Genomic DNA, 11,498 nt, shown 5'->3' with positions numbered 1-11,498 from the left:
GGTCTGTGGTGTTCTTCCTGGCCGGTCGTGAGAACGCGTCTAATAACATTAGTGACTTAATTATTGATCACTTAATTAATTTTCAGCATCTGAACTCTGTCTAGCACTATGTCCACTGTCAACACGCGCTTTCATAGATTGGATTTCATTTCTATTTAGTTCAAAATATTTTTTACTTTCTTTTAAAACTTATTCTCCAACCCATGTGTTATTTAGAAATGTATTGTAAAATATTTGGAGATTTTTCCAGTTGTCTTTCTGTTATTGATTTCTTGGTCTAAGGACAGATGCTGTATCACTTCTCTTACTTTGTCTTGCTAAGGTATGTTCTATGGTCCAGAATGTGGTCTGTCTTGGGGAATGCCCTACTGTTGTTTATGGTGTCTATTATACCCAGCTAACAAATCACTCTCCTAAGTTCAGATACCTCCTGGGTTTTCTAGTCCCTGGATCTGTCTGGTTCTGATACAGAAGCACCAAGGACTCCAGTTCTAATGGATTCATGCTTTTCTCTGAAGTTTAAGCTTTTGTCTCATATGTTTTGATCTTTCCTCGCTAGATACATGCACTGTTTTCTTGCAGAGCTGACTCCTGCCTCAGTAGATAACAGACCACTTCATCCATAAGTTTCCTTTCTCTAAGGGCAGTTTTATTACAATTTTATTATAATTTTATTACAGTGTGCAAACTCATTCAGGTGCTCTTTTTCACTCCCCCAAGTCATCCTATGACCTTTGTATGTGCACACGTGTGCACAGGCACACATACACACATGTATACACACAAAAATAAATAAGTAAACAAATGTAAAAATTAAGAATTTAAATAAAAATATGTTCAATCAGATGCTAAAATATTTATACATTGCTCTATCAGAACATACATTTTGTAACACTGCTTAAATAGGCTCATAAGTTCAGGACTTCCTGAAAACTATAAAAACACTTAATTCATTCTATAGAATGTGAACTGTGTACAATTCGGCATAGAATGGTTTATTTCTAGATAAAAGCAACAGTTACAAAGAATACAGAAAAATTCTAGTATTCTCTTCCAAAGCCCTCTTGAGAAAGTAGAAATCATAACCAGTGTGCAAAAGATGTGACTACTGCCATAATCCAAATGCGTCGTTCATCAAGTTTCTTCTGGAGCTAGACTTGAGGTTTGGTTTTTGTCCCATCTCTGCTTTGGGTGCTGTTTGCACAAAGCCTTCAGCGTGTACCTGCAATTTTGTCATTTTGTGTTTTGGTTTTTGAGACATGGTTTCTCTGTGAATCATTGGCTGTCCTGGATCTTGCTCTGTACACCCAGCTGACCTCAAAACTCAGAGATCCACTTGATTCTGTTTCCTGGATGCTAGGACTAAAGGCATATGCTGCCACCCACCCATCTGTACCTGCAAATGTTTAATCTTTACTTTAAAAATCACATCTTCGAGGCCCGGCCGTTCGCCACCACGCACTCGGGAGCCGGGAAGCGCAGGCGGGTCACGCCGTGGGCCGCGGCGGCGATGCAGCGACGACAGCGCGCTCCGCCCGCGTCTCAACCGGCCCAGGACGGCGGGCGAAGCGAGGACGTGGAGGTGCAGTTCTCCGCCGGGCGTTTGGGCTCGGCCGCGCCTGCGGGGCCCCCGGCGCGCGGCACCGCGGAGGACGAGGAGCGGCTGGAGCGCGAGCACTTCTGGAAGGTCATCAACGCGTTCCGCTACTACGGCACCAGCATGCATGAACGAGTGAACAGAACAGAAAGACAGTTTCGGTCCCTTCCAGAGAACCAGCAGAAACTGCTTCCTCAGTTTCCTCTTCACTTGGACAAGATCCGGAAATGCATTGACCATAATCAGGAAATACTGCTGACCATTGTGAATGATTGCATACATATGTTCGAAAATAAAGAATATGGAGAAGATGCCAATGGAAAGATTATGCCAGCATCTACATTTGACATGGATAAGTTAAAATCTACACTGAAACAGTTTGTAAGAGACTGGAGTGAGACCGGGAAAGCAGAAAGGGACGCCTGCTATAAGCCAATCATTAAAGAGATTATCAAAAATTTTCCAAAGGAGAGATGGGATCCTTCTAAAGTAAATATTCTGGTACCTGGTGCTGGACTAGGAAGATTGGCCTGGGAAGTAGCTATGCTAGGTTATGCTTGTCAAGGAAATGAATGGAGTTTTTTTATGCTCTTTTCTTCCAACTTTGTACTCAACAGATGTTCTGAAATTAACAAATATAAACTTTATCCCTGGATCCATCAGTTTAGCAATAATCGGAGATCAGCTGATCAGATCCGACCCATTCTTTTCCCTGATGTTGACCCCCACAGTCTTCCTCCTGGTTCTAACTTTTCCATGACAGCAGGAGACTTTCAGGAGATTTACTCTGAATGCAATGCCTGGGACTGTATTGCCACCTGCTTCTTCATAGACACAGCTCACAATGTAATTGATTATATTGATACAATATGGAGAATACTCAAGCCAGGTGGAATCTGGATAAATCTTGGTCCTCTACTATACCATTTTGAAAATCTGGCAAATGAACTGTCTATAGAATTGAGCTATGAGGATATTAAAAATGTTGTTCTTCAGTATGGATTTCAGCTAGAGGTGGAGAAAGAATCTGTATTGTCAACATATACTGTGAATGATCTCTCTATGATGAAATACTACTATGAGTGTGTTTTGTTTGTGGTCCGGAAGCCACAATAATGGTCTTAAGTGCTATTACCCAGAAAAACATTTAATAAGAGTAAATGATGAAATAAACAACTCAGAGTCAACTATCGGTGACAACAGGACACAACCTCAAATCAGTGGTGCCTTCTTATTCCTAACAAAATTTAGAAATAGTGTCTATTTTCTTAATGATGTCTATTGCTTTTTTCAGAAATATACTATGCCGTGCAAATTTATACCACACAAGTAAAAAAAAAAAAAAATGAAGACATTATCTCCCATGCAGATATCTAATGGAGGAACTATCTTCAAGTACTTTTTTCTTTGAAGCCCTGAATTGTCTTTAAGAAAATAAACATAAACTCCAGGTTTCATGAAGCTATTGCGAGTCTGCAATAGAATTTGAAACTATTCTTTCATCATTCAAAATAGTTTTATTTTATTTTTTAGCTCAGCCGCATTTAGAGAACATCAAACATGTCATGTATGAAATGCTAAATCAGTTGTATCACAGGTTAAAACTCATGAACTACAGTAACAGAGAAAGTCTTTGTCCATGTTAAACTGAATCTTATATCAATCACTGGATCCCTTTGAAATGTATGTAAATATAAATATTTGGAGGTCCAAAAGCTTCTTTTATAAAGCAGTGTTAAGAAACTGGAAAAATAAGAATAAAATCTGCCCATCTGAAATACATAATTTCGAATTAGAAATTAATTACAAAGCTTGTCGTGTGATGTTTACAATGATGTGTTTTATAAAGTATGTGGCTTATGGAAGCAAGCACTTTTTTAGTTAACATGTATTCTAGTGAAAATTATAATAGAATTAATGTGAGAAGTTCTGAGTATAAAATTCAGGGATAAATTAATGCCTGTGTTCTGTGTCTTCCTAGGCAGCAGCCATTCATGGAATTTCAGATTAATACTAATTTTGTCCCCAGATAAGAGTTGGAGCTGAAAGAGTATATGCTGCTTTAATTTTCTACCTCTAGAGAGGCCTGGTCAGAGGGAGTTTTCCTTGTTAGTTGTAATGCTTGTTATTCCGTTTCCATTAGCTAGGAAAGAAGAGGTGGAAGGTGTTTTAACTTCTGCAGGAAAAGGAAGTTCTTGCTGAGTGTTGCACAAATGTGTGACCTCTGTGGCATCTGGATTAGATGGATTTAATATGTACTGGTGACATAACTGCCTTGTTGCCATGCTTTAATAGGACGCCTTACTTTAAGTCCTTGAGCCTTTGTGTTGCTTAGGTTTGAGTCTGTAGGATCTGGTATCTTTCTAGTTGGGAGAATTCTACACAGTATGGGAATTTTTGTCATCTGTCCTTCCATCATGCAGTACATGGCTCCACAGAGCAAATTTTACTTCTTAGGCTGTGTAAATCCATAGTCTAGTTTTTGTCTAAAATCATTTCTTGTTCTTCTATTGCTCACTACTTTACAAATGTTCATTTGGTGGAAATTCTTATCACTATATACAAGGGGGGAATATCTCTCAGAATTATTTTTTTAAGGGGAAAAAATAACCTAAAAAATGTATTTTAAAAGTCATCCAGTGAACAGCGAGGAATGCATGCTTTTTAAGTTGTTATTTAGGAATGCTTTTATTCATCGAGTGTTTTTTGTTTTTTTACAAAGGTAAGAGCAGTCTGACACCAGAGGGTTGGTTTTGTTACCTAACGATTTTTTTTTCTGTTATGTTTTACTCTTTAATGTTACTACTTACATTTCTAAATTATGTATTTTACTTAACTCTGAAATCAGTTATTTCACTTATTTTTTTCTTCATATCATGAACGTTCTAAAAATATTCCTTATAAATTTGCATCACTTTTTCTCTTGTGGCTTTTGAAGTTACTATATTCTAAACTTGAGAAGATGGTATAAATCAATAATAGAAGAGTCACTGGGGAGCTGGTGAGATGGCTCAGTGGGTAAGAGCACTGACTTCTTTTCCAAAGGTACTGAATTCAAATCCCAGCAACCACATGGTGGCTCACAGCCTCCCATAGTGAGATCTGATGCCCTATTCTGATGTGTTTGAAGACAGCTACGGTGAACTTATAATAATAAATAAATCTTAAAAAAAAAAAAATCACATCTTCACCAAGAATTGCTTCTTTGTCATTGGTTTGCACCATACTGGGCACTGTTTTTCTTTTGTTCTATATTAATGCATTCTCCATCTGCTTCTCCCTCTCTCCCAATACCTGTGACCTCTAGTGCAATTAGTCCCCTTTGTCATAATCAATGGCCTCTACTGAGTTTCTGTGATAGGGAGAATTAGAGCATCCACTATTTTTCTGCCAAGGCAATCAGTGCTGTAAGCTAAAACCTGAATTCTCTTCACTGTCCATACTTGCAACACTTAGTGTAACCACAGACAGCATTCACGTGAAACAGTGGGAAGAACTGTTTCATGAGAAGTCTCATATGGTCTCTGTCAGCAGTGGACAACCAGGAATCTTATAACTTAATTTCATTCCTACAACAAACCCTCACTGCCAACAGTCAGTTTCTTACCATGACTTTGAGCAAATAAATCTTATTTTGTTCTTATTCCCTGTTTTTCAAAGGATTATTGTTATGGGGTCTTGAGGTATGGCTCAGTTGTTAGGAGCACTGGTTACTCGTATAAAGGACCCAGGTTCTGTTCCCAGTATCCATATGGTGATTCACAACCATCTGTAACTACAGCTCCTGGGAATTTAGTACCTTCTTCTGACCTCAGCAGGCACCAGGCATACACAGGGTATACATACATACATACATACATACATACATACATACATACATACATGCAGGCCAAATAACTGTAAATGTAAAATAAAATAATCAAAACCATTTTCAGTGTCATTATGGCAGGGGGAAAAGGAATGGTCAGTTGCTCAGGCCTCCTTCTCATGCTCTTGTTCTTCCTCCAATTTCATAAGTCACTGGGTTTCTCCCTCACTTTATAGTGTAGAGAGTCTAAACTGACATTATAAGTAAATATATTTTACCTTATAGAATTCAAAATTAAGCAATCATATACAAGCTCTTCCTGGAATCAGATGTGTAATTAATCCTGAAGTTTGCTTTATAATAAGAAAGATTATCTTCCATAAATCATAACTTATAGGTCATTTAAAGTCTGTTCTTCAGATACAAAGAGAAACAGATGGCTAAATACTATCTTTCACAACAAATAAATGTCAGGAACATTCGTCAGCAGGAACATTGTACTTGATACCTATGGGAATTTGGAGAGTACAGTGTGTACGGCACTCTTAATCCATATGCATGTGAGCTACCACCTTTGCCAAAGTCACTGCTATATTTACATTTGGCGAGTTTCAACAAGGCACTATGTCACCCTGCAAGCTCCTAATACTGTATAGAACTCCAAAATAAAACACTGTCTTCGCTTCACAGAATGAAACTTGGCTTTTTAAAAAAAGTATTCAAAGAAAGGTATCAGCTCAGAGCAAAATCGAGTTGGTCACGGCAAAGCATTGTGTATGTCTTGACTTCTTATCCAACCTACTCAACTTCATAGCTGACAGAAAACTTTTACCTAAAATAGAAAATGGAAAGACAGTAAAGGTTGACTTTCATTTATACCATGGAAGTTTCCATCTGTGATGCAGACAAATGTATAGTGAACATACGCTGTTCAGAGAAACTACATTAGGTGAGCCTAGAGGGGTATACCAACATTGTACAAAATTTCACTTGTAGTATCTCCTGGTGCCCAAAGGTTTAAATGTTAGGATTTGACAAAATCCAATGGTTTTTTCCTGATTTAAAAATTTAACTCCTAGAGCCTATTGGACTTGTAAACTTTATATGCCCCAGTACAGGGGAACGCCAGGGCCAAAAAGTGGGAGTAGGTGGGTAGGGGAGTTGGGGGGACGGTATGGGAGACTTTTAGGATAGCATTGGAAATGTAAATGAGGAAAATACCTAATAAAAAGTATTTTTAAAAAAAGGTAACTCCTGGCAAATTAAGAAAAGCAGAGCTTTTCTGATCATAATTTTTTAATCTATAAAACTTTCTGCTAGCCACTTGCAGGTGATACAAGGAACTTTTTCCTAATATTAGAAAGAGGGTAAAGAAGTCTATTCTTGCCAGTATTGCTTAGCATCATATTGCAGGTGTTACACAGTGCAAATAAGGAAAGTGCAAGAAAGGAAATACCCATGGATTGGAAAATGTAAAACAAAAATTATCTGTATTCACTGGCTATATGTTATCTTTCCAAAAAATTTCCAAAGAATTTCCAAAAATAAATAGATAGCTATATGTGATGAAGTTTTAAGATACAAGTCAAGAATATAAAAAGTACCACTTGTATTTGTATATAAAGCAAAGAATCAGTAACATTTATAAGTAAACATTGGAAGAAGTGCCAAATACTTCAGTAGAAGATGATAAATTGAAAGCTGCCTGCTCAGTGACAGAAAGTCAGAAAGTAAAACATGGGCTGTATATGAGGATACAAAGAGAAGAGCTTGAGAATCCATGAAGAACATGAAGGATACCTGAATAAGGCATAAAAGTAAATGAACAAGGCAAAGAACAAGCCAAACAGCTCAATAACACTTTGAGAACTTTCTAATAGGGACATCTAACTGCACAGAGTAGGATAGATGGCTAAATGATAGATAGATGATAGATAGATAGATAGATAGATAGATAGATAGATAGATAGATAGATAGATAGATAGATAGATAGACAGACAGATAGACAGATAGACAGATAGATGATGCTCTGGGGCCCAGCATAGAAGTTAAGAAAGTAACAACCACTTAGGAAGTTGTCAGTAGTCAGTTGAATTTGAAGTTTTAATGCCTAGGACCAAGCAAACTTAACTAGGGAGAAAAATGAAGACGATAAATGAATCGAAGAACCAATGAAGTTTCTCTGGTCTCTGAAGATGGCAAAGTTGAGAAGCCTCCCACAAACGCAACTCCAGAAGAATAGCTAACAAGAAGAGATGGGATGAAAGAAGCCTAAGGCGGAAGGTTCTGCTATAGACTAAGAAAGCGTTTCAAACCCAAGTGCCCAGTTCTGTCACATGCTTCTAGTGACTCATGAGAAGTGGCCACTACATCAGATCCTGTGGAAATCACTCCCAGCATGAAAGAAAAATGCTTGAGGCAAAATAATTGGGATAAGTTCAAGAGAAAACTGTCTACATTCACATTAGGTCAATCTTATCCACACTGGAGATGTATACTTAAGCTAAGATCATAGTCTTCACCCTTTTCACCTTCCCTAATCTCTGTCTGTACTGCCTCAATAATTTACTAGATGGCCCCACCACACACATTCTTGTTCCCTCTGGTCAAACACCAGAACCAGCTTTGCCATCCTACTACTTAAAATTGTTCTGTTTCCAGAGATTTGGGGATAAAGTTTACATTTCATTTTTGTTGGTTGGTTGGTGGTGGGTTGTTTGGTTGTTTTGTTTTGTTTTGTTTTGTTTTGTTTTGTTTTGTGTTGTGTTGTGTTGTGTTGTTTTGTTTTGTTTTGTTTTGTTTTGTTTTGTTTTGTTTTGTTTTGAGACAGTGCTTCTCTGTGTAGCCATGGCTGTCCTGGTATTCACTCTGTAATCCAGGTTGGCTTCAAATTCAAAAATCCATCTGCCTCGGCTTCCTGAGTGCTGGGACTAAAGGCATGTACCACCACTACCCAGCATGTTTACAATTCTAAATTAACTTCCTGGGGGAGGGGGTATCTGTTCAATCTCCAGAATTTTCTTCTAATATCCATGCCTATTTCACATGTAAGAAAGCATAGTCTACTCAATAAAAGAGCACTAAATCAGACCCAACCCTAACATTTACATGGCTTTGGGTAAAAAAGCATAAATGGTGACCCATGTGACAAATGTCAAAATGTTGAGGAGTTACTTAAGCTTGCAACCCATTAAATAAAATATATTCTGTCCTATGTCCTTTATACTAAGATGGAAGCCTAAATTTAGGTTTTACATATTCCATTCCCATATCCTGGCTCCATCTGACTCTGTAAGGACCCTGTAGGCATGTTGGCATACCCCCTCTACCTGAGCACTACTCATTCACTACTAAGTAATGGACCAAGTGCCTTCAGAGTGTTAGAGAGCAAATCTTCCTTCACCCTGCATTGAAGGAAAGGCCATCCAGAGACTGCCCCACCTGGGGGTCCATCCCATAAACAACCACCATAACCAGACACTATTGTGGATTCCAACAAGAGCTTGATGACAGGAGCCTGATATAGCTGTCTCCTGAGAGGCTCTGCCAGAGCCTGACAAATACAGAGGCAGATGCCTGAATCCATCCATTGGACAGAGCACAGGGTCCCCAATGAAAGAGCTAGAGAAAAGACTGAAGGAGTTGAAGAGGCTTGCAACCCCATAGGAATAACAGCAATAAGAACTAACCAGAGCCCCCAGGGTCTAAACCACCAACCAAGGAGTACACATGGAAGGACTCATGGCTCCAACCATCTATGTAACAGAGGACGGCCTTGTCAGGCATCAATGGAAAAGAGGCCCTTAGTCCTGTGAAGGCTGGATACCCCAGTGTAAGAGAATATAATGGTGGGGAGATGGAGGTGGGTGGGTAGATAGGAGAACACCCTCATAGAAGCAGGAGGATGGGAGATGGGATAGAGGGTTTCCAGGGAGAAATCAGGAAAGGGGATAACATTTGAAATGTAAATAAATAAAATATCCAATTAAAAAGTGGGTTACAGATCTAAACAGAGTCTTATCAACAGAAGAATTTTAAATCCTTAACCAGCAAAGAAATGCAAATCTAAACAACTTTAAAATTCCATCTCATACCTGTCAGAATGACTAAGATCAAAAACACAAGTGATAGCTCATGCTGTAGAGGATGTGGAGCAAGGGAAACATTCCTCTATTGCTGGTGGGAGTGCAAACTTGTACAACCACTTTGGAAATCAATATGGCAGTTTCTCAGAAAATTAGAAGTTATTCTACCTCAAGACCCAACTATACTACCCCTGGTCATATACTAAAGGATGTTTCATCATACTACAAGGACACTTGCTCAACTATGTTCATAGCAGCTCTCTTCATAAAACCTAGAAGTTGGAAACAACCTAAGTGTCCTTCAAGAGAAGAACAGATTTTTTTTAAGTAGTACATTTACACAATTGAGTATTTCTCAGCTGTTAAAAACAATGACATCATGAAATTTGCAGGCAAATGGCTGGAACTAGGAAAAACAATCATTCCAATTGAGATAATGCAGACCCCGAAAGACAAACATGGTGTGTACTCACTTGTAAGTGGATATTAGCTATAAAGTAAAAGGCAGTCATGCTACAATCCACAGACCCACAGAAGCTAAGCAACAAGGAGGGCTTAAAGGAGAATACAAGATCTCCCAGAGAAGGAGAAATGAAATAAATTTCACAGGTGGATTTGGGGCGTGTGGGGGTAAGAAGAGGAAGATCAGATTGGGATGGGGAGGGAGAAAATATTAGGAGAAAGAACCGGAATTTCATGGACAAGTTTCGAACCTAGTACAGTGGAAACTCCATAGGATCTACAAGAGTAATCCTAGCAAAGACCCCCAGTGGTGGGAGAAATGGGGTCTGAACTGGCCATGGTCTGTAACCAGGCAAGTCCTCAAGTGAAGAGATTAGGATACCAACCCAGCCACAAAACCTTCAACCTATAGATTGTCCTGCCTACAGAGTATGCTAGAAGCAAACCTAGCAGAATCATCATCAGAGAGACCAGTGAGACTACATCCAGCAATTGATGGGAGCACATGCCAAGTCTCACAGTCAATATGAGGAGGAGCTTGGGGAGTCCTGTTGAGGAAGGGAGGAAAGATAGAGGAGCCAGAGGCATCAGGGACACACCAGGAGAACATGGCCCACAGAATCAACTGACTGGAACACATGGGAACTTGCATGGCTTGATAAAGGAACACAGAGGCAAAGCCTAGGCCTATACTCTACTCTAGGACAGGCCCTGCTGATCCTGTGAAGTCTTTCTTTCCCATACAGCCTGTCTCTTTCCAGTACCAGCTGCCCAGCCACAGCTATGCTTAAATTCTCCTAGGTTCAAACTTCACAAAGAAAAGGAATCTGTGTCCCAAACATGCTCAGGAAAACTGTCATATATTTCCCATGGAGTTGTTTAGGTCTGAGTCTCAACACTTTCCATCAAGCATATGTATCTGTATCTGTATCTGTATCTGTATCTGTATCTGTATCTGTATCTGTATCTGTATCTGTATCTGTATCTGTATCTGTATCTGTATCTGTATCTGTATCTCTATCTCTATCTCTATCTCTATCTCTATCTGTATCTGTATCTCTATCTATATCTATATCTATATCTATATCTATATCTATATCTATATCTATATCTATATCTATATGTATAAACAAATACATGCAAATCAATATGTATTTCAATGTAGGGTCTTTAAAGCATATTTAACTTGTGTTAACAAAGGATAATATATCGGCGAATCACAAAAAAACAGAAAATGACTCACACATAGACACAAGCAAAATCCTACCCTTAAACTGTTCCTTCTCCTAGAAAAAATGGCTGAGAAACATATATACATACTAAAGGAAATGTATGAAGAGAGAGCAATGACCACCAAGTAAACGCCTCATGATCTGGGTCTGCCCTGATTCTCTGAACTGTGACAGCGCAGTTGGGTATCCTTAAATCTAAGTTGTGAAGGCCTGTGAAGTGTGGACCCAAAGATGCTCTGCCTTCTTTCTGCTCATGTCCTCATCCCAATGTGAGTTGCTCTCACTCCCAAGCAAGAAAGGCTAATACAGAGTA

At 38.9% G+C, this 11,498-nt stretch overlaps 1 pseudogene; it reads left to right on the top strand.

Annotated features, from left to right (window-relative positions):
* The first annotated feature begins 2,084 nt into the window (after positions 1–2,084).
* On the top strand, positions 2,085–3,582 carry Gm8116 (predicted gene 8116; annotated as a pseudogene).
* The last annotated feature ends 7,916 nt before the right edge of the window (positions 3,583–11,498 follow it).

This window comes from Mus musculus, chromosome 9 (genome assembly GCF_000001635.26).
Source record: "Mus musculus strain C57BL/6J chromosome 9, GRCm38.p6 C57BL/6J".
NCBI classification, from domain to species: Eukaryota; Metazoa; Chordata; class Mammalia; order Rodentia; family Muridae; genus Mus; species Mus musculus.
This window is presented reverse-complemented; position numbering and strand designations above follow the sequence as displayed.